We start from the raw sequence: 20,186 nt of genomic DNA on the forward strand, positions 1-20,186 counted from the left end.
CGATATCCAACTTCCGCGTTGTGTCTGTTCGTGCTTTGTTTGCAACGTTTAGACAGGTACGTACCTTTGCTGCAACAAGGTAGTGGTCCGAATCAATGTTTGCGCCTCGGAACGATCGTACATCCAACACGCTGGATGAATGTCTTCCATCTATCACAACATGATCAATTTGATTTCTTGTTTTCTGATCTGGAGACAGCCAGGTTTCCTTATGAATATCGAGATGATTAAATCTGGTACTGCTAACTACCATGTTGTTTGCAGCTGCAAAGTCTATCAGCCTCATACCATTGTCTGATGTTTCACTGTGGAGACTGAATTTCCTGACTGTTGGGCCAGGTGCAGATTTGCAGATCATGGTCCTTAAAACGTTTGCGGGGTTCGTCAACATTAGAGGGGGTTGTTTTTCTTTTCTTTCGTTTTTGCATAGTAGGCTGTTTTTTCTAGGGGAGGGTTACTAACCCGACGCCCAAACCCAAGTTTTTAAGGTTCTTATGGGTGAACGCTCGGCACATTTTAGCTCACTACCTTTAACAGGTGTTAAAGGCTGTTCCCCAGGTGTCTCCACGGGGAGGTCAGTGTCCACTTGAGATAAAAGAGGGACCAAGATAAATCCTGGGCTTTGCCATGTTAAAACCGATCAGGACCGTTCCTTGGTATCTTCCATTCCCTACGTTCATATGGTTCCTATATCTTGTGGGTGTATTTCCAACATTATGATGTTCAAATATTTTCTTCTTTTTCCTATGCAGTGCTGATAAAAAGCAATACAGCACCAACCCACCACTTCTCTTTCAATGCACACACAAAAAAAAATCAAGGAAGCGCAAACCACCAAAGTCTTTAGGATGCAACTGAAATTTTACACATGACAAATTTTGAATTAAAGATTGAATTGGGTATCAATAGAATACAAGCGACCCAGCCAACAAACCACATGTACCACTTAGTCGCATCTGGGCCATAGATTTTACACCCACACACACAATGGAAATATGTCACAAAACACGCATTCTTCTATACATCCGGTAAAATATAAACACCACCAACACATGCCTCTCTATATTGTGCAGGCTGGCAGGCATGAGAGTATTTCCGTTTCCGAGATTAAAAGTTTGTTGTGGAGTGGGGTTTCCGTTTTTTTCGGCTACAACGCAACCCTACCCAAAACACCTTCAACTGGTTGCTGGTTTTTATTCCCAATGCATTCTAAGGCACTGCAAAGCTTGCTGCTACTCCAACAACAAATAAAACATATCCTGGCAAATGCCATTGTAGCCTCAGACATGTATGGTGGCATGTTTACATTATTCGTGAGTTCGTGAAACTGTTTTTCCGTTGTAAAAATCAACGAATATGTATGCAGATGATTGTGTGTGTGTGCGAGGGGGAGGGAGTTGCGTAGCCCTTAAATAAATAAAATTCAATTTATTTTCACAATTCAATTAATTTTCAGTTCATTGAGAGAAAATAATTTATAAATGTGCGATGGCGACGAAAACAAGAGCTTGCAGCAGCGAATGTTCTGTTCATTCGTTTGGAAAGTGAAGATATTGAATTCTATTTAGAATTTCAATTGTTTTATTTTATTTGCGACATGTGTAATGTGCGAATTCACTAATTTTGTTTCGCTTGCAGAACTATCCAAGGCTGGGGTACGGTGTAGCTTTTGAACCTTTCAGAACCCCAAATTACTTGCAGGGGTTGGTTAGGAACTGAACGGTTATTTTCAAAAATGCCGTATTTTTCTTGTCACTATGTTTTCCGGAGTCTCCGAAAAGCCCCTCTAAGCCTTACACAATTCCACGGCGGCGGGTTCTTCGATACCGGATTGAACCGAAAACCACACAGCACTCGTATTGCTGTCAGCGGCTGCCACCTAAGTGTACACATGTTTGTGTTGGGAGCAGCATTTTCCCTAACGTCAGCTCTGGATTCTTTTGGTCCGTACCGGGACTGAGGAAAACTCAGTACCAATATATGTAGGTGTACCCAGTTTATCACATCCCCATCCACCATACTGAAACTTTGGTGAAGTGCAATAGATGCCGGGAGTGAGTACATCTCAGGGGTTGTTCTGGACTCGTGCATGTGAAGGACATCAACAGGGACTATGTTGCTGTATTCTTCGTTAACACAGTCCCCAGTGAGTCGTCGCGGTCGTCGTTAGAATACGAAACTCCCCCGCAGCAGCCGAATACGCAGCACTTAATACAGTCGTTGATATTCCAATTCCTGAAAATGCATCCTATATCAGGGTGCCAAGTTGGCGGTTTTCCCGCTACTTGTGGTGAGTTTTGACGTACAAAAACTAGAGTTGGGCAATCTCGTTCAATTGAACGATCCGGATCAATGTCCTCGTGCAAAGACGAATGAGTAACATGATAAAAACCAACGTGTGAAATTAAGTATACGCAGTTTTGTCAAAGAAATTACCGCTGTCCATTGAACGAGATTGTGATCCGGATCATTCAATTGAACGAGATTGCCCAACTCTAACAAAAACCACTGTTTACCACTGACCTATGGTGCGTATGTGGCTGTAGCGATTTTTACCTAGGAACAGTTCGCATCCATGTCCTGTATATTTAATTCCAATGAGTCGATCGCGGCGGTGTCGGAAAACAACCTCAACAACAACTGCAGCTTACAGAATTGCGAATGCTATGTCTGAGGAAGAATCCCACTAGAAGGGGGATTGCAGGAGGTGGGGAATTAGCTTTCCTATTGCACCAGTCTATACAATTCAGACGTATGCATCTTGCTTAAACCTGGCTCTAATAACCCTGGAATGTATGGGGATAAAAGTCAGATGTGGAACTGCCGAGGTAGAGTTGCTTAACCTATACATCCCGCCAATAAATAGCTGTACTCCAGATTAAAGGCCAAACATTAGCCCGCTTTTGGGAGGTCGTAACCGTCTGGCCTTGGAGGACTTTAATACTCAGCATGGCATTCGGTGCTCGGCAATGACCAGCAGTGCGATTCTCTAACTCATTTTTTGAGTCACCGACAAAAATCGTTAAAATTAAATCGCATAATTATGAATGAAAAGTTCAAATAGAAATCGTCAGCACTCTTGCTGTCGGTAGAACTTTGCAGCTACCTTTTTGGTCGCAAACTTACCGAAAAATATCGTTAATTAGCGAAATTATAAACATTTTTAATAAATTAAATTAATCCAGCTAACATGACCTAAGGAGTTTGTAGTGAAAAAGTGAATTCTAGCGAAGTACCATACACCCAACCAATATGCTACGATCGTTTCGCTGGTGGTTAATTCAGCTCATCAGGCATGTCGGATGTGATAGCCATTCAAGACAATGGCGGAGTTTGAAAGACATTATTGCAAATTTACAGATATGAAGTATTTTTGGAGCCTTTTCTCTCAAGCCCACCTAGAGTCTTGTCTAGAATCATTTGTCAATACAAAATTTTACCAATTTTTGTCGGCAACTCAAAAAATGTGTTAGAGAATCGCACTACAGAGGGCTATGGTGCTGACTGAGCAGATTTTCCACGGTAAATGAGGATGCTCCTACAAGATCATCATGTCATCTGGTCTGACAAATGATGTCACCTGGCAACCCGTCATTTTTCTTGGATTAGACCATCTCCCCATAATTGTCTCCAGACCCCTCGATTTCATTACCTAAATCTAAATGGCCTAGTTTTAGAGAGTTCACTAATCACTGCTTCAGATATCTGATCAACCTTACTGACGTTCCGAGACATCAGCACAGCACTAGCCGCTCGCCATATACCTTCTGGTCGAATACGCGAAGCGATATCTGAAATGAGATTTTCCAGCAGAGGCGACGGTGTTAGCAAATTTAAAATTTTTTTTTTTTAATTTTTTAGCACTCTTGGGATTGTAAACATTGCCGGTATTTCACGTCCCCATGGCGGGGTATTGGTTAAAGTTTTCGACTAGCAATAATCGCACTTCAGTAGAACTTCATTGGTTACGATATCGCCTCTGCGCAAAGCTATGAGCGTGATGAGCTTCGTAGTGCCAACCCTAATGGCCCCAGAGTCAGGGAGCTGACACTGGAAGTTAACAGGTTGGTCGATAAGCCTAAGAGGAATATGTGGCTAAATCATCTGAAGAAATGTAACATTGGAGCCGGAACAAATAAATTATGGGCAACGTTTAAGTCACTCTCGAAACCTGGGAAGAAAAGATATAGGACCTCAATTCCGTTTGACGACGTTACGCTGACTGATGCGAAGAGGTGAGCAAAATCTACCAATAGAAGACTTTCAAAAGGCCTTCTGACTATCTGACCTTTAGAAGGGCTTCTGTGTATAGAGGCCTTTAGAAGATCTTCTGCCTATAGAAGATCTTTGAAAATCTTCAGGCTGTGGAAGTCATTCGGAGGAATTTCTGTCTTTAGAAGACTTTGGAAGGTATTCTGTCCATAGAAGACCTTTGAATATCTTCCGTCTATAAAGGACCTTTGAAGATCTTCTGTCTATGGAAGACCTTTGAAGGGACGCTGTCTATAAAAAACCTCTGATGGTATTCTGTCTATAGAAGACCTCTGAAAAGTGTCCTGTTCTGGCCTTCTGCTTATAGTAGACGTTTAGGAGACATTTAGAAGGTCTTCTATCCACAGAAGACCTTTGAAGCGTCTTCTTTCCATAGAAGACTTTTGAATGTATTTTGCCTTTAGAACATCTTTGAAGGTCTTCGGTCTGTAGAAGACCTTTGAAAGGTCTTCTGCCTATAGAAGATCACTGAAAGTCTTCAGGCTGTGGAATTCCTTCGGAGGAATTTCTGTCTATAGAAGACCTTAAGAAGTTCTTCTGCCTATGGAAGATTTTTAGAATGTCTCCTGTCTATAGAATACTTTAAGAAGGCCTTCTGTTTATAGCAGACGTTTAGAAGATTTTCTGTCCATAGAAGACCTTTGAATGGTTTTCTGTCCATAGAGTCTTCTGTCTTTAGAAGACTTTTTAAAGGTCTTCTGTCTATAGAAGACCTTGGAAGATTCTTTGTCTACCGATGACCATTGAAGGTCTTCGGTTTGTAGAAGACTTTTGAAAGGTCTTCTGCCTATAGAAGATCATTGAAAGTCTTTAGGCCCTGGATGGCCTTCGCAGGAATTTCTATTTTTAGAAGACCTTTGAAGGTCTTTTTTGTATTGAAGACCTTTGATGATCTCCTGTCTATAGAAGACCTTTGATGGTCCTTTGCCTATGGAAGATCTTTAGAATGTCTCCTGTCTATAGAAGATTTTAAGAAGGCCTTCTGTTTATAGATACGTTAAGGAGACGCTTAGAAGATCTTCTGTCCATAGAAGACCTTTGAAGGGTCTTCTGTCCACAGAATACCTTCTAAGGACTTCTGTATATAGAAGACTTTTTAAGGGTCTTCTGTCTATAAATGACCTTTGAAGATCTTAGGTTTGTAGAAGGCCTTTGAAAGGTCTTCTGCCTATACAACATCACTAAAATCTCCAGGCTCTGGAAAGCCTTCGGAGGAATTTCTGTCTATTGTCTATTGAAGACCTTTGATGATCTTCTGTCTATAGAAGACCTTTGAAGACATTCTCTCTATAGAAGACCTTTAGAAGGTCTTCTGTCTATGGAAGATCTTTAGAATGTCTCCTGTCTATAGAAGACTTTAAGAAGGCCTTCTGTTTATAGCAGACGTTTAGGAGACGTTTAGAAGATCGTCTGTCCATAGAAGACCTTTGAAGGGTCTTCTGTCCATAGAATACCTTTTAAAATCTTCTGTCTCTAGATGACCTTTGAAAGTCTTCTGTCTGTAGAAGACCTTTGGGAAGTGATCTGTCTATAGAAGACCTTTAGAAGGTCTTCTGTTTATATACGACCTTCAGAAGGTTTTCTGTGTATAGAAGACCTTTGAAGTGTATTCTGTCTATAGAAGACCTTTGAGGGTATTCTGTCTATAGCACACCTTTGAAAGGTCTTCTTTCTATGGAAGACCTTCACAGGCCTTTTTTTCTTTTGAAGACCTTTAAAGATTTTCTGTCTTTAGAAGACCTTTGAAGATATTCTGCCTTTAGAAGACCTTTGGAAAGTGTTCTCTCCATACAAGACCTTTAGAATGTCTTCTTTTTATAGACGACCTTTAGATGGGTTTCTTTGTATAAAAGATATTTGAAGGGTCTTCTGTCTATATAAGATCTTTGAAGGGTATCCAGACTATATAAGAACTTTGAAAGGTCTACTGTCTATTAAGGACCTACAAAGGGATTTCGGTCTGTAGAAGACCTTTGTAGATATTCTTTCTGCAAAAAATATTTGAAAGGTTTCTGTCTATAGAAGACATTTGGTGGGTCTTCTGTCTTCAGAAGGACTTCTACCTAGAAATTCTTCTATTTATAGAAGTTATTAACATTGTATTCTAATCCAATCCCAGAAGATGGTATTGAATGAGGCCAAGATGAGGTAAAGACAGCCATAAACCGGCTGAAGAATAATAAGGCAACAGGAGCTGAAGGCCTACCAGCCGAGCTGTTTAAAACCGGAGGCGACACGCTGATAAGGTGTATGCATCAGCTAGATAGCTCCATCTGGCAGGAAGAACGCGTACCCGACAGTTGGAACCTGAGCATCCTGTACTCTGTCCACAAGAAAGGAGATAAGACCGTATGCTCTAACTATAGGGGCATAAGTCTTCTCCCTATCGCCTACAAGATAGTGTCAGGGATATTGTGAGAACGACTAAAGACCTGGTCAACGAAATAATTGGACCGTACCAATGCGGCTTTAGACCTGGTAAGTCCGCCATTGACCAGATATTTACCCTGCGGCAAATCCTGGAGAAGACCCAAGAGATGGAGATCGACACCTACCACCTTTTGTCGATTATAAAGCATCCTTCGACAGACCGCTACGTTCAAAGGTATTCCAAGCCATGTCTGAATTTGGTATCCCCGCAAAGCTCATTCGGCTTTGTAAAATGACTCTAACTGACACAAGATCTTCAGTTAAAATAGGAAAGAACCTCCCTGAAGAGTTTTGTACCAAAAGAGGTTTCAGGCAAGGAGACAGCCTTTCGTGTGATCTTTTCAACGTCCTGCTAGAAAAGGTTAAACGAGAGGCAAACGTCAAAAGAAGTGATGATATAGACATTATTGGACGATTAGTAAAAGAAGTAACCGATACCTTTATGAAGGTCGAAGGATAATCTGCTAAAGTGGGTCTGACGGTAAACGGCGAGAAGACGAGGTTGATGGTACCGACGCGCAATGCGTCTATTGAGATCGGACCAACTGTTGAAAATGGTTCCTATAATTTTGAGGTAGTAAAAGACTTCGTATACCTCGGCACCGCCGTAAACACAACAAACGAAATCAGTTGTGAAATAAAAAGAAGAATTGTATTGGCCAACAGATGCTACTTTGGCTTAAGTAAGCACTTTAAAAACAAAGCCACAACTCGTCAAACAAAAATAACGCTTTACAAAACACTGATACTACCCGTGCTAATGTATGGTTCCAAAGCCTGGGTAGTTGCGGACGGACCAATCTGCGTTGACGGTGAATATCGACGTCGTATGAACCACGAGCTGTATCAGCTATACAACGGCATCAATATAGTTAACCGTATCGAGATGCAGCGATTGCGTTGGCTAGGTTGAGCGATGATGAACCCGCTAAAAAAGCGTACAAATACGGGCCACATGGCGGTGCACGCAGAATTGGCAGGCCAAAGAATAAATGGCGCAAACAAGTGGATAAAGAGATGACAAGGCGACCTTCGTTCGCCTGCCTGCCTGACTTGTTGGTGCAGCTGGAGTAACTAATTTGATCAAACTTTGTGAATATGGATATTTCTTTCAAACTTAGATCACGTTCAAAGAAACCCCACGGAATGTTTGTGGATCGAACTATTGGACTATGTGCCTATTCCTTTATATACCTATCCACAAAAGTTTAAATTGCTTGCGCTTAAGGTCACTTGAGCCCCGCAATCCCTACCAAAAGTCCGTTTTTGTAAATATATATATATATATATATATATATATATATATATATTTTTTTTTTTTTTGAAACAGGCATTTCTTGCCCCGCCCCTTCCAAAAAACCTTAAAAAACCAATGTTTTGGTAAAAAATAGCGAAAGTTCACAACTGTCTTCAGATCGCAAATACAGCCCCTATTCTACTCGTCCTCACCCAGCCTATAAAGCTTCTTTGCTTGACTATAAAAATCCCTTCAGTTTGTCTATTAAATATTAGATCTGAATAAAATTTAATGGATCCGGTTTAGAGATGGGAAATGGGTAAATACCCATTCAAAGCGGTAAATTTTGTACAAATGGGTAAATACCCAGATATTTACCCAATATGTGGGTATAAAATACATAAACTAAAATCATCCGATTAGAAAATGCGATGTTTTAGCAAATTTTAACTGACTATGAATAAAATTACCTTTTTATGGGTATGGGATAAAATATGTCCAATGTTGGTCCATATTTTGGTAAATCTCACATATATAATGACAGCATAATTATTTTTGACATTTGAGTGCTTTTAGAGCTGGTGGACTGAGATTCCCATTACCTCTGGATATCAGTTGATAATCTTGAGATTTTGGTGCTCTTCAACAAAGCTATACATTTTAGAAGTCTGCATTGGTTTTCTTTCTATATGCTTCTATCCGCGTGCTTGGTTTTCTGTTGACAGCAAAAGAAAATTTTGATTCCAAAAAACATTTTTAATACCCAAATAAACACCAAAAAAAGAAATTTACCCGGAATTTACCAGGTACTTACCCAAGTTTTGGGTAATAATCCCATATATAATCCGGCTTCTATTGTCACTAACGCAAATGCTCTTACGTTTTAAAGAAATTACGGAAAGAGGATTTCGTTCACGACGCCGGTTTTGGATGCTTTCACGAGATATTTATGTTAACTTCTCCCGGTACTGTTTTTCATTATTTTCTTATACTAAGTTCATACAGCTGTCGACAAAGCCGACTGTTTTCCATTAACTTTATATATATTTTCCCAAAATTCCTATGCATTTTACATTTTAATCGTCATCTATCTAAAATGACCCACAAAGGTGTCTTCCTCCCATTTGCTTCTTCCTACCACGCTCCTTTATACATTTCTTTTAAAAACTAAATTTTCCACAGCCCCCAATAAATGCGTGTTACTCTACAAAAGGTCTGCCAGTGCAGCCACACACATGTGAAAAAAACCCAGAAAAGTGAAAAGAAAGAAACCTGTAATAAAATAAATGCTAAAGGTAACAGACAGAAGATAACTGGGTTTATATCATCATACTCATATTTACTACCCTTCTTCATATTCAAACGAATACCATGGTGTCTGGATGTTTGTGTGAGTGTTTGTATTTGTATAGGATCCCATAACGTTACTTTTTTTCTCAACTGGAGCCTTTTTATTACGTTGTGGTCTTCATTGTAAAGGTAATTTATTGGTAGCCTCTTTGAACATCTTTCGTCCCTACATGCACTCTTCCCCTTGTAAAGCAGACTCCTTTGTAAACAAGTAGAGAAGATTTTATGGGTGTATTATATATTTTTATATATGTATGTATGTGCGTGTATATTTTATATATAAGTATAACTTTATTTAAATACATACAAAAGCGTATAAGGTAGAGCGTTACGCCTGTTTTGGATTAATATTTAGCAAGACCAACAAGGAAAAATAATAGAAAGAGGAAAAGCAACCTGAAGTATAGGCGTTTAACTAATTTAAAATTAAAAAATATTAATAATTGTTTTATAATGCAGAATCCTCACTTAATTCTTGGATTTATAATGGAAAAATAGTTTTTAAAAATCCACGCATATTGCTTGGATATTTATTGGAAGAAATACTGTCATTAAGAAATCCACTTCTTATTGCTTGGATTCTCAAAATGTAAGGGCAACACAAAATATTTGATGTAGCATACTTTTAGGTGTTAATATGGCAACACTAGCGCCTTGGAGTGACGAAAATATGTACAGCTACATTTACATTGATTATTTTACAAGTGTTTGGTTTGTGTCCTGGGTGTTATAAATACCTATAACCTATCAAAGGTGTGTGCCAACGCTAAATGTTGGCAACGCATAGTAGGCAACCAATTTTGCACGTTCTCCGATATCCCCCTATCTATTCATATACAATTTAAAATTGTTTATAAAAAAAAATTGCAAATGTTTAGAGAATTCTCGGTCTCCAAAAATATTTCCTCATGCTTAATTTGAGGTTCAAGTGTCCATAGGTCAATACTAAAACGTTTCGCTAATAAATTTAAGCACCATGATCAGGGAGTCTGCACCTGGAATGTTCGCACTTCTTATAGAGATGGTGCAGTTTACGCATTGGCAGATGTACTTGAAAAGTACAACTCCAACATTAGTGGCAACAAAACCCAAAGGTGGCGCACTGTGTTATTGTTGCCATGCAATAAAGCATGAGTTGTAGTCTATTCTCTAGCTTCAACTCTAGCATGAGTTGTAGTCTATTCTCTAGCTTCAACCCAGTGGCTGAGTGACTTGCTACAATTGGGATAAATGAAAATGTTTGAACATCAGCTTTATTTTAGCTAATGTTCCTATTCAAGACAAGGACGAACAGACCAAAGATACACTTTAAGAACGCTTAGAAGAAACTTATGACCGTTATCCTGTCCATGACATTAAAATTATTCCTTGCGATTTTAATGCCAAAATTGGAAAGGTGAATATTTTTAGCCCAACAGTTGGTAAATTAGTCTCCACATTAAAATGTCAGACAATGGAATGAGGCTGATAGACTTCTCAGCGTCAAAAAAAGCATGGCATTTGAGCATCTCGACTTTCAAAAGGGCAGCTGGCTGTCTCCAGACCAGCAACAAAATATCAAAGAGATCACGTTTTGATAAATGGATGATATTCATCCAGCGTGTTGGAAGTACGATCGTTTCGAAAAGCAAAAATAGACTCGGACCACCAACTTGTTGCAGCAAAGATTCGTACCCTATTAAACGTAGCAAAGAGAAGAGACACAACACGGAAGTTGGATATCGGTAAGTTGCAATCACGACAGATAGCCACAGGATATTCCACTCAACTGGTCCAATTGCTCAATCAAGGAACTCCTCCCCTAATCACATTTCAGCACAGTGGCAAAGTATTTACAACTCTAAACATCCGTAAAACCCATACTTCCACCATGGAGCCCATGGTATGACAAGGAGTGTCTTACTGCTACCGAAGAGAAAAATGTGGCATATAGGGCTACCCTACAATTAATAGCAACGTACGAGAGACGTAGCGCACGAGAGAAGTATCTTGAGAAAAGGCGAGAGAAAAAAATGGAGAAATGGAAAAGCGAGAGTGTGAAAAAATCGAGATATGCAGGAGCCAGAATGAAGTCCGAAAATTCTACCAAAAAGTGAAACATCAAACTGATGGCTTTGGTAAGGCACATATTCCTGTAAAGACCAGCAAGGCACTTTGATAACTTATACGGATAATGTGCTCAGGATATGGAAAGAACAGTTTTCCAAACTGTATCCAATACCAGTGATGACGACGAAGAACCACAGATCCGAAACGCTGATAAGGTGTGCATCAGCTAGTTAGCACCATCTGTAGTGGAAGTATGTAACTCATTTTTCATGTTACCGACAAAAATCGTAAAAATGTTTACAATTTCGGTACATAACGAATTTTTTTCGGTAAGTTAACAACCAAATTAAAGCTGTCGTTAAATCCTACCGACAGCAACAGTGTTATCAACTTTTATTGATACTTTTCATTTATAGTCTTGCGTTTTAAATTTAACGATTTTTGTCGTTCCGCCACTTACAGAATTCCACCACTGGCATGAAGAAAGCGTACACAACGATTGGAACCTGAGCATTTTGTGTCACGTCCGCAAGAAAGGGGAAAAGACTGTGTGATCTAATTATGGGGGCATAAGTCTTCTTGGTATTGTATATAAGTGAGTGTGAGGGATATTGTGTGAACGACTAAAGCCTATGTTCAACGAAATTGTTGGGCCATACCAATGCAGCTTTAGAGCTGGAAAATCCCCACTGACCCTGCGTTAAATCCTGGAGAATACTCAAGAGATGCAAATTGACACTTACCACCTTCCTGTCGATTATAGAGCAGCATTCGACAGCACCTTTCAACATGTATTTCAAGTCATGTCTGAAATTGGTATCCCCGCAAAGCTCATTCGTAAGATGACAATAACTGATACCCGGTCCTCATTTAAAATAGGAAAGAACCTCTCCGAACAGTTCAGTATCAAATGAGGTTTCAGACAAGGAGTCAGCCTTTCCTGTGATCTCTTCAACATCCTGCTAGAAAAGGTTATACGAGATGCAACACTGATACTATCGGTTCTAATGTTTGATTCCGAAGCCTGGGTACTTGCGCAAACCGATAAGGTTGTGCTTCGTGTGTTTGAGAGAAAAATTCTTCGAAAGGTATACGGGCTAATATGCGTTGTCTACAGCGTATGAAAAACGAGTTGTCGATATCAGTATAGTAGTTGCAGCATACTTTTAGGCGCCAATCAGGCAACACTAGCGCCATGGAGCGACGAATATATGTATGTACACCCAATATGTGGTTTATGCCCCAGCTGTGATAAATATAGAGTCACCATCCTAGGTTTGCGCCTGTACTAAAAGTTGGCAACGCATAGTACCTATTGACTCACAATAAAAGCGTAAATTACATAGTAGTTTTTGCACGTTCTCTCACACCCTAGCTATTGACTCACAATAAAAACGTAAATTAGTTTCAAAAAAATATTTCCGAACGTAATTAAGGATTTCTCCTTCTCCAAAAATATTTCTGGAAACTTAATTTGAAATTTTAGTGTACGTAAGTCCATATTAGAATGTGTCGATATTAAATTAATACACTTATAGAGTGTATGAGCCTAGTTTCACCAGAAATATCGACGTCGTATGAACCACGATTTCTATCTGCTATACAACGACATCAGTATAGTAGTTGTAGCATACTTTTAGTTGTCAATCTGGCAACACTAGCGCCATGGAGCGACGAATATATGTATGTACACCCAATATTTGGTTTATGTGATAAATATAGAGTCACCATCCTAGGTTTGTGCCTGTACTAAGTGTTGGCAACCCATAGTAGGCAACTTATTTTTTCACGTTCTCTCTCACCCTTTGTATTGATTCACCATAAAAACGTAAAAAAGTTAAAAAAACTGGAAGTAATTAAGGATTTCTCCTTCACCAGAAATATTTCTGGAAGCTAAAATTGAGGGTTTAATGTACGTAAGTCAATATTACAAGGATTGGATTCCACGTTTGCAATTTTTTGCAAAGTTTATTAAAATAAACATAACTGCAACAGAATAAATTATTTGTTATGTCCCTGTTCTGTTACCGTTGCATAAATGACATATTTTTTATTTTATAATTTTAATAATAATCAAATAATTAATAAAATTTGGAAATGTTAGTAATTTCATTAAAAATAAGATTTGGTTAATATTGGTACTACAACATTACGAAGACCCTCTTCAAACATTTGGCTTTTAGGTTATTTCTCTCGTCTGCCATAAAACGTGGCAATCTTTGAATTTTCACATAAATAACAGTTAAAAAATCATTAAGGAATTTTTACCAAAGGCAATCTATTTGTAACTGCTCATTAACTCAGAGTTTTACTTAAGTAATGTTAAATCACTTTTTGCATTTGAAACATTTCTAAATTATTGAAGAAATTCTAAATTTGCAATTCATGCTAACAATAGCAATCCAAGCAATCATTTGAGAATGGTTCCCTGTTTTTTATAAAGTAGATGCTTATTTTCCCTATTTTTAACCCTAAATATTGTTTAAATATCCATAGAATGGTCGTTGAAAATTATGCTTTAAAAATCTACAATGCAACATTTTTCGTTACACATTCCACTAATTTATCACTGCTTCATTTCACTTCAATTCGTAGTAACATCGAGCATTGTTATCTGTCATACAAAGAAACTGCATCAAATGTTACGGATTGCCGTCAGGAATCCATTCCTACAAACACCCACCAACCCACTTGTTGAAATATAAAACTCCATCATCATGGAGATTATAAATTAAATTTAATTGGATTCTAGAATCCCTTAGGATGGAAGTCCATAACATTTGTTATGGAAAGGATCACATAATCTGCATCATACACACATATTTATATATGTATGTAGATTATGTACATAACCAACTACACAAAACTTAAACTTATCATTTGTAAAATAAAGTATCTAGCCATGACTTGGAAAAATGTGTAATCGAAGAGCCACAGTATATTTTTTACTCTATCGTCCATGGTGTAAATGGGTGGCAATGACAGCCAGTAACAAATTGTGGTCATTGAAATTGAAAGCAATTGAATTTTTCTCATTTATTTATGGTTTGCCGTTTTTTTTACACAAGGGTGGGAGTTGACTTTTTTATGTAATTCAAAAAACCAATAATAAAAATTGAATTAAATAACAAAAAAAAAATCTTAAAGGATTTCTAGGACCCGGTATAAGCATAAATTGTAAAATTTCAAATTTGTTCAATGATTTAGAAATTTTTCTAATGAAAGAGTGTGATTTAAGAGAATATTTCTAAAATGAAATTCTAGATTGATGGACAGTTACAAATAGATTGCCTGTGGCAAATTGCCTTAATAATTGTTGATTTTTATATATGGAACAACTTTAAAAAATTAATTTTTTTGGTAAATTAGAGAAATAATTTTTTTGCAAAAGTGTCAATTATTTGAAGGGGTTGTTCATAAAGTTGATAGCAATACCATAATAAAGTATTTTTGTTTACAAAAACTTTAACAAAATGTGTAAGAGTCAAAGAAAATTCAATGATGGCCGACTGCTTTATAAAGTTTTGTGTGACTTAGAAGAAATATTATAATTATGAAAGTCTAACGGAACGGATTTAATTTGAAGAATCCTTATCAATCATGGTTATCAATCCCCCTCCTATTTTGATTAGAAAAGTGAAGGCTTAAATAAGTTATTGGAAATTATTTTTCTTGAGAAAAAGCTATATGGCTTAGCTTGTTTTAATTGTAATATCAAATATTGTTTAAATAATAAGCGCCAATTCTTTAACTGCTTCCAGAAATATTTTTAAATGCAATTTTAAATTTTTAAGACGTAGTAGTAGATAAGTTATGAGGGAAAGTGTAGAATTTGCTTACCAAAAGTTTGACAACAATACGTTGCCAACATTTAACGTTGACATAAACCTTTGCTCACTAATATGTAATTACCACATCCGGGGCACAAACCACTTCTAAGTAAGATATTCATCATAAATTTAGCTGTACATATATTTGCCGTTTGATGGTGCCAGTGTTGCTATTTGACACCTAAAAGTATGTTCCAATAAACCATAAGTGTTATCTTTACATGGTGAACTTCCGAATTCCTTTCATGATACTAAGTTAGATGGATGCTTATTAATGGAAAATAAAATTTCAAAACAAGATCTTAATTTTTTTAATTAAACAAAACCCTTTCCGGTAATTGCTTAATTATTTTAATTATTATTACTCATTTAATTTAAAATGTAAATGTTGTGGAGTCCCATTTTTTATAATAAAAAGAAATATATAATATATAAAAATAAATTTAAGTAAAATATGTCACACAGCAAAAATTTAATTTATTCTCATTTGTTGCATTATTGGATAAAGAAAATCTTTTGAAAAAATTGGAAACACGCCAACGAAACGTTTCATTTAATAAATCTAACCAAAAAAGCCCAAAAAACTTCCATATTCAATTAGGAGAATCTTAGAGTTCATATTTGACATGGTGCAGTCACTGTCCCTGAGCGTCCTCAACTCCAGAATACAATTATAGACCTTTTGGTTCATTTTTGCAATTTATGTTAACGATACAAATACGGAAAAGTGGAGTGGTGACCTGCATTTCTTAGTTTGATCAAAGGACTCCTATCTACGTGACCAAACTCACAGCCGATAGAGGGGAACATTAAATAACCCTGATTCAGCTACGATCTTCGAAGTATCTGATACGCCACACTGGATCGTGACCATTTAGAATCCCTGTTGAGAAACTCCACACTGGACTGCTGAATTGTCCGTGTTTGCAATGCAGGTACTTTGTATATCTACTGGACTTTTCACCCATCAAGGATTTCCATGGGATATTACTTTTAATACATATGTAAGTCTAGTGCGCTTAAATATTGATAAATTTCTGTACTGCCGGCACCTATTTGGCAAAACACCATAAGTCTACGAACGAAGCTCCGAATATTCGAGTTCAATGTGAAATCTGTCTTGCAGTATGAGTGTACGATGTGGATAGTTACTAAAGGCGTTGGTTTTGGATGAAGTATGTTCTTCGCCATGACAACAATAACATCGCAAAACTACAGTTGCGCGTCAGTTCCGCCAAGAAGGAAGAAAAGTCGGAAAGTCTGGAGACGTGTTCTACCAATGCCGAAATGAGATTTGTAGGATTAACCTGGACTTGATTATAAGATCACTTCATCAAAATGAAGTTGAGCTTCATCATAAGATAACACGGACATTTCAACCAAAGAAGACAAGTGACGCCATCCTCCTACAGTCACTGGCAGTCCAGGATTAAAAAATCCATAAATACAAATGATGAACATTCGTGCGGGTTTAAAATACGTACAAATCCGGTTTCTGCATTTGCTCTGACATATTGTTTATTAGTTTAGAGCGATGGTTTGTGTCAATACTAAGTATTGACACAACCTTCCTATTTCAAAATGTAAATATTCAAATATGATAGAACATTTTCATCATCCTAACGTTTTCATTTGAAGGGCAATGGATTAGCAGATCCCGTTTTTATACCAATAGCCTTATGACTAGAGAGAGATTATAAAAAATCGATATATAATCAAGTTTGCCTGTTAGAATAAATCACAATACCAGATACAATTGTTCTCCTAATATAATAAAACAGACACTACTCTCATTAATTCGACCATCCAACACATATTTCTGTCATTACGTCATCTAACTAAATAAGGAAGCATCTTTGTACCGACGTACGGCTTGAGTCAGATCAAAGGTTTGTGTCAATGCTAAGTAGTTGGTAACCATTCTAATTGGCAACTGTAACACATTAACTTTTTAGCCTCCCTACTTCAAAAGATAATCCAAATGTAATGGAAAATTGGTATCATCCACAATTTTTACTTCAATGCCATACGATTGTCGCATTCCCAGATTGATAGAAAACATAGTTTGCTCGTCGGAATATGTAACAATATTTGGTCTGCATTATCATTTTCCCCAGACCCTTCTTTCATCAATTCGACCATCCATACATTATCCTGTCATTAAGACATCTAATTAAATATGGGAACATCTTCTTGTGATGACATACCGACAGTTTGTGTCAATATCGAAGGTGTATGTCAATGCTAAGTAGTTGGCATCTATTCAAATTGATAACTATTGCACATTCTCTCATAGCCTATCTACTTCAAAAAGTAATCTAAATGTGATAGAGAATCCACACTTTTGAATTTAAAGGCCACGAGTAGAAGATCCCCTTAGTCAGATCGTTTAGGTTTTAAGAATGATAAAAATATGGCCAGTGTCGTCAGAATAGCTAGAATAGCTAGTCGGTCCGACATTTAAGGTTTTCCTTAAACGTCGTTTTTCTTTATTTAAAGTATGGCATTCCCCTCTGATAAGGTCTGTCACCTCTGAATACATTTGCTCCTGGCATGTCTTCTGGATAATTTCATCGATGTTTCAAAAACTTTCAGCGTTTCGTGACTAACATTTTAAGGGACATATGAGGACCTTCATGCTGAATTGTTTTTATTTTTTTAACGGTGGACATTAGGACGACCCATATTTTTTCCACAAGACCAAAAACCTTATATATGAAACCTTTAAACTCTGCCAACCGAGCAATCTTTGTTTCCATAGTAATTTGTATGGGACCAAAAGGCTTTTTTACAAAAATTCTTAAAAGGCCACAATTATGATCCACTCGATGAGAAAACTTTACCAGTTCACTGTTGTGGCTAAAGAAACAATCCTACAAAAATTTGTGAAATGGGATCGGATTTTGATATAGCTCCAATATGCATATTTGTCCGATTTTAGTTATTTTGGGCTATCAAAATCCGATCCAATTTTCACAAAAAAAAGTAGAAATTGGATTAAAAGTTTCCCAATAGAACAAAATATTTGTCGCAAAGTAGAGAGACATACACTTTTATTTTCATTATGCTAGAGCTTCGTCTAGGGACATCAAAGATTTTGAGCTCTTACAGCAGAGTTCACCGTAGAAAACTGTGATTTTTATAGTCATTGAGACGTTGAGTAAGCCAATCACTCCGAAATCTCTGTGCCCGAAGCACTCATGTAAGTCTCACAAACAAGAATTAACTGCGGAAATAGTGGAACATTTTAAACATATGATTGCGATAAGCAAAGCAGTTCATCATTGCGACTTTGAGTCGAGATTTTAAAACCAATGGCAAAGACATCACAAAAGCCTACCACAAGGGTTGTTTTGATAAGGCGACAATCAAGCCGGCGTGAACTTTTAAAAGTATCTTCTTTATCGAACAATAAAGGTACGACCTCAATCAGCTCGTTGCTTGCTTTGTTCGCTTTCCTAATGAAATTATAAAGGAATGCCAGAGTCACTTTGCAATTCCGCCGTCGTTCTTCTCTATTATGTGGCTTCGAAAAGCAAAGAGATCAAGCAAAGTTTGATTGAATTTTAATATTAAGAAAGACAATGTCCCGCGAAATTTAATGCATATGCAGCAGAGCTCCGATTCACTGGCGAATGAAAATGTTAGGGGAGGTGGTAATTTTTTTTTTTTTGTTGCAATATTTTTGGTGATTGTGGGGCAAGTTTATTTGGGGGTGGAATAAGTTTTTGTTTGATGTTGGGGAGGGGGCAAGTTTCCCCCCTCAATTTGCTCGAATTCGAGAAGAGTTTCACTCGCGAGTGGAACATTTTATATTTTATTAGGAAGGTTCCTACGGAATTGCTCTTCTTAAAACTTTAAATACGCTTGGAAAACATTCCGTAATTTGTTTGTGTGCTTGATTTCCACTAAGCCAGCTTCATTTATAGTGAACTTATTAGCTTCATATGGTTTGTGTCTTGGGTGTGGCGAGTGTCAAGTTGACAATCCAACTATACATAAATGTATGTATTTTTAGCATACTTTTAGGTGCAAGACATATACATAAATGGCTGTCTAGCAACAAATATGGGAATGTCTTTATTTATCGAAAATGCCTCACCGATTTTTCGGTTTGTGTCAATGCTAAATACTGATAACTAGACAGCGGAATCCTATGAAAATGCATATATTGTTAGGATGATCGTAGAGAAAATCTGATTAGACAGAAACTCGTTTTATCACAAAATAAAATGAATTAGGCCCAGAAATTTTTGCATTTTTTGCATATCGTGCCTATTTTAATATATTTTTACATATTTGAGCATATGCAAAACCGTATGCAAAAACATATGCAAGGATTTGTGGCCTGAATACGCCACTGAAATGGCTGAAATTTTTTATTAAATCTTCCTTGAGGGTATAAAATAATCCATCTGAAATTTGTTGGTATAAGTCCACGTCTTCATATAGACCCCATAGAATGGTACCTCCCGATTATCGATATTTTGAAGGTTATGTTCTCAATATACCACCGAAATGACTGAAATTTGCCATTTAGTCTACGTTAGGAGTATAAAACTTTCCACTGGAAATTTCTCAGTATAGGTCCGTCCACGCATTCATATAGCCCCTATAGAACTATACCTCCGGATTTCTGGTATTTTTGAAGGTTGTGGCCTCAATATCCCTCCGAAATGGCTGAAATTTGATATTAAGTCTTCCTTGGGGGTATAAAATTTGCACCCAAAATTTTTCGGTATAGGTCCACAGCCTCCATAGAACACTGCCTCCCTATTTCCGGTATTTTGAAGGTTGTGGCCCCAATATCCCTACGAAATGGCTGAAATTTGATTTAAGTCTTCCTTGGGGGTAAAAAAAACGTTCAACCTAAAATTTGTCGGTTTAGGTTCCGGCCTTCATATAGCCCCCATAAAACGATACCACTCGATTTTCTGCATTTTGAAGGTTATGGCTGTGGTTATACATTTCTCTATTTTATTGACTTGTCTAAAGAGAATTCTAAACAGAAAAATTGT

General features: G+C 37.4%; 1 protein-coding gene and 1 non-coding gene across 4 annotated transcripts in view; both read right to left on the reverse strand.

The window, feature by feature from the left end:
- The window catches only part of dnc (phosphodiesterase dunce), a 1,334,769-nt gene that overhangs the window by 1,211,040 nt on the left and 103,543 nt on the right, over positions 1-20,186 (reverse strand). The window lies entirely within an intron of this gene.
- LOC141400213 (U4 spliceosomal RNA) lies at positions 3,862-3,991 on the reverse strand. Its single transcript, XR_012412106.1, has one exon. It is a non-coding gene; the product is annotated as a U4 spliceosomal RNA (small nuclear RNA).

Source organism: Musca autumnalis, unplaced genomic scaffold, assembly GCF_047663935.1.
Source record: "Musca autumnalis isolate F117 unplaced genomic scaffold, ASM4766393v1 scaffold_3, whole genome shotgun sequence".
NCBI lineage: Eukaryota > Metazoa > Arthropoda > Insecta > Diptera > Muscidae > Musca > Musca autumnalis.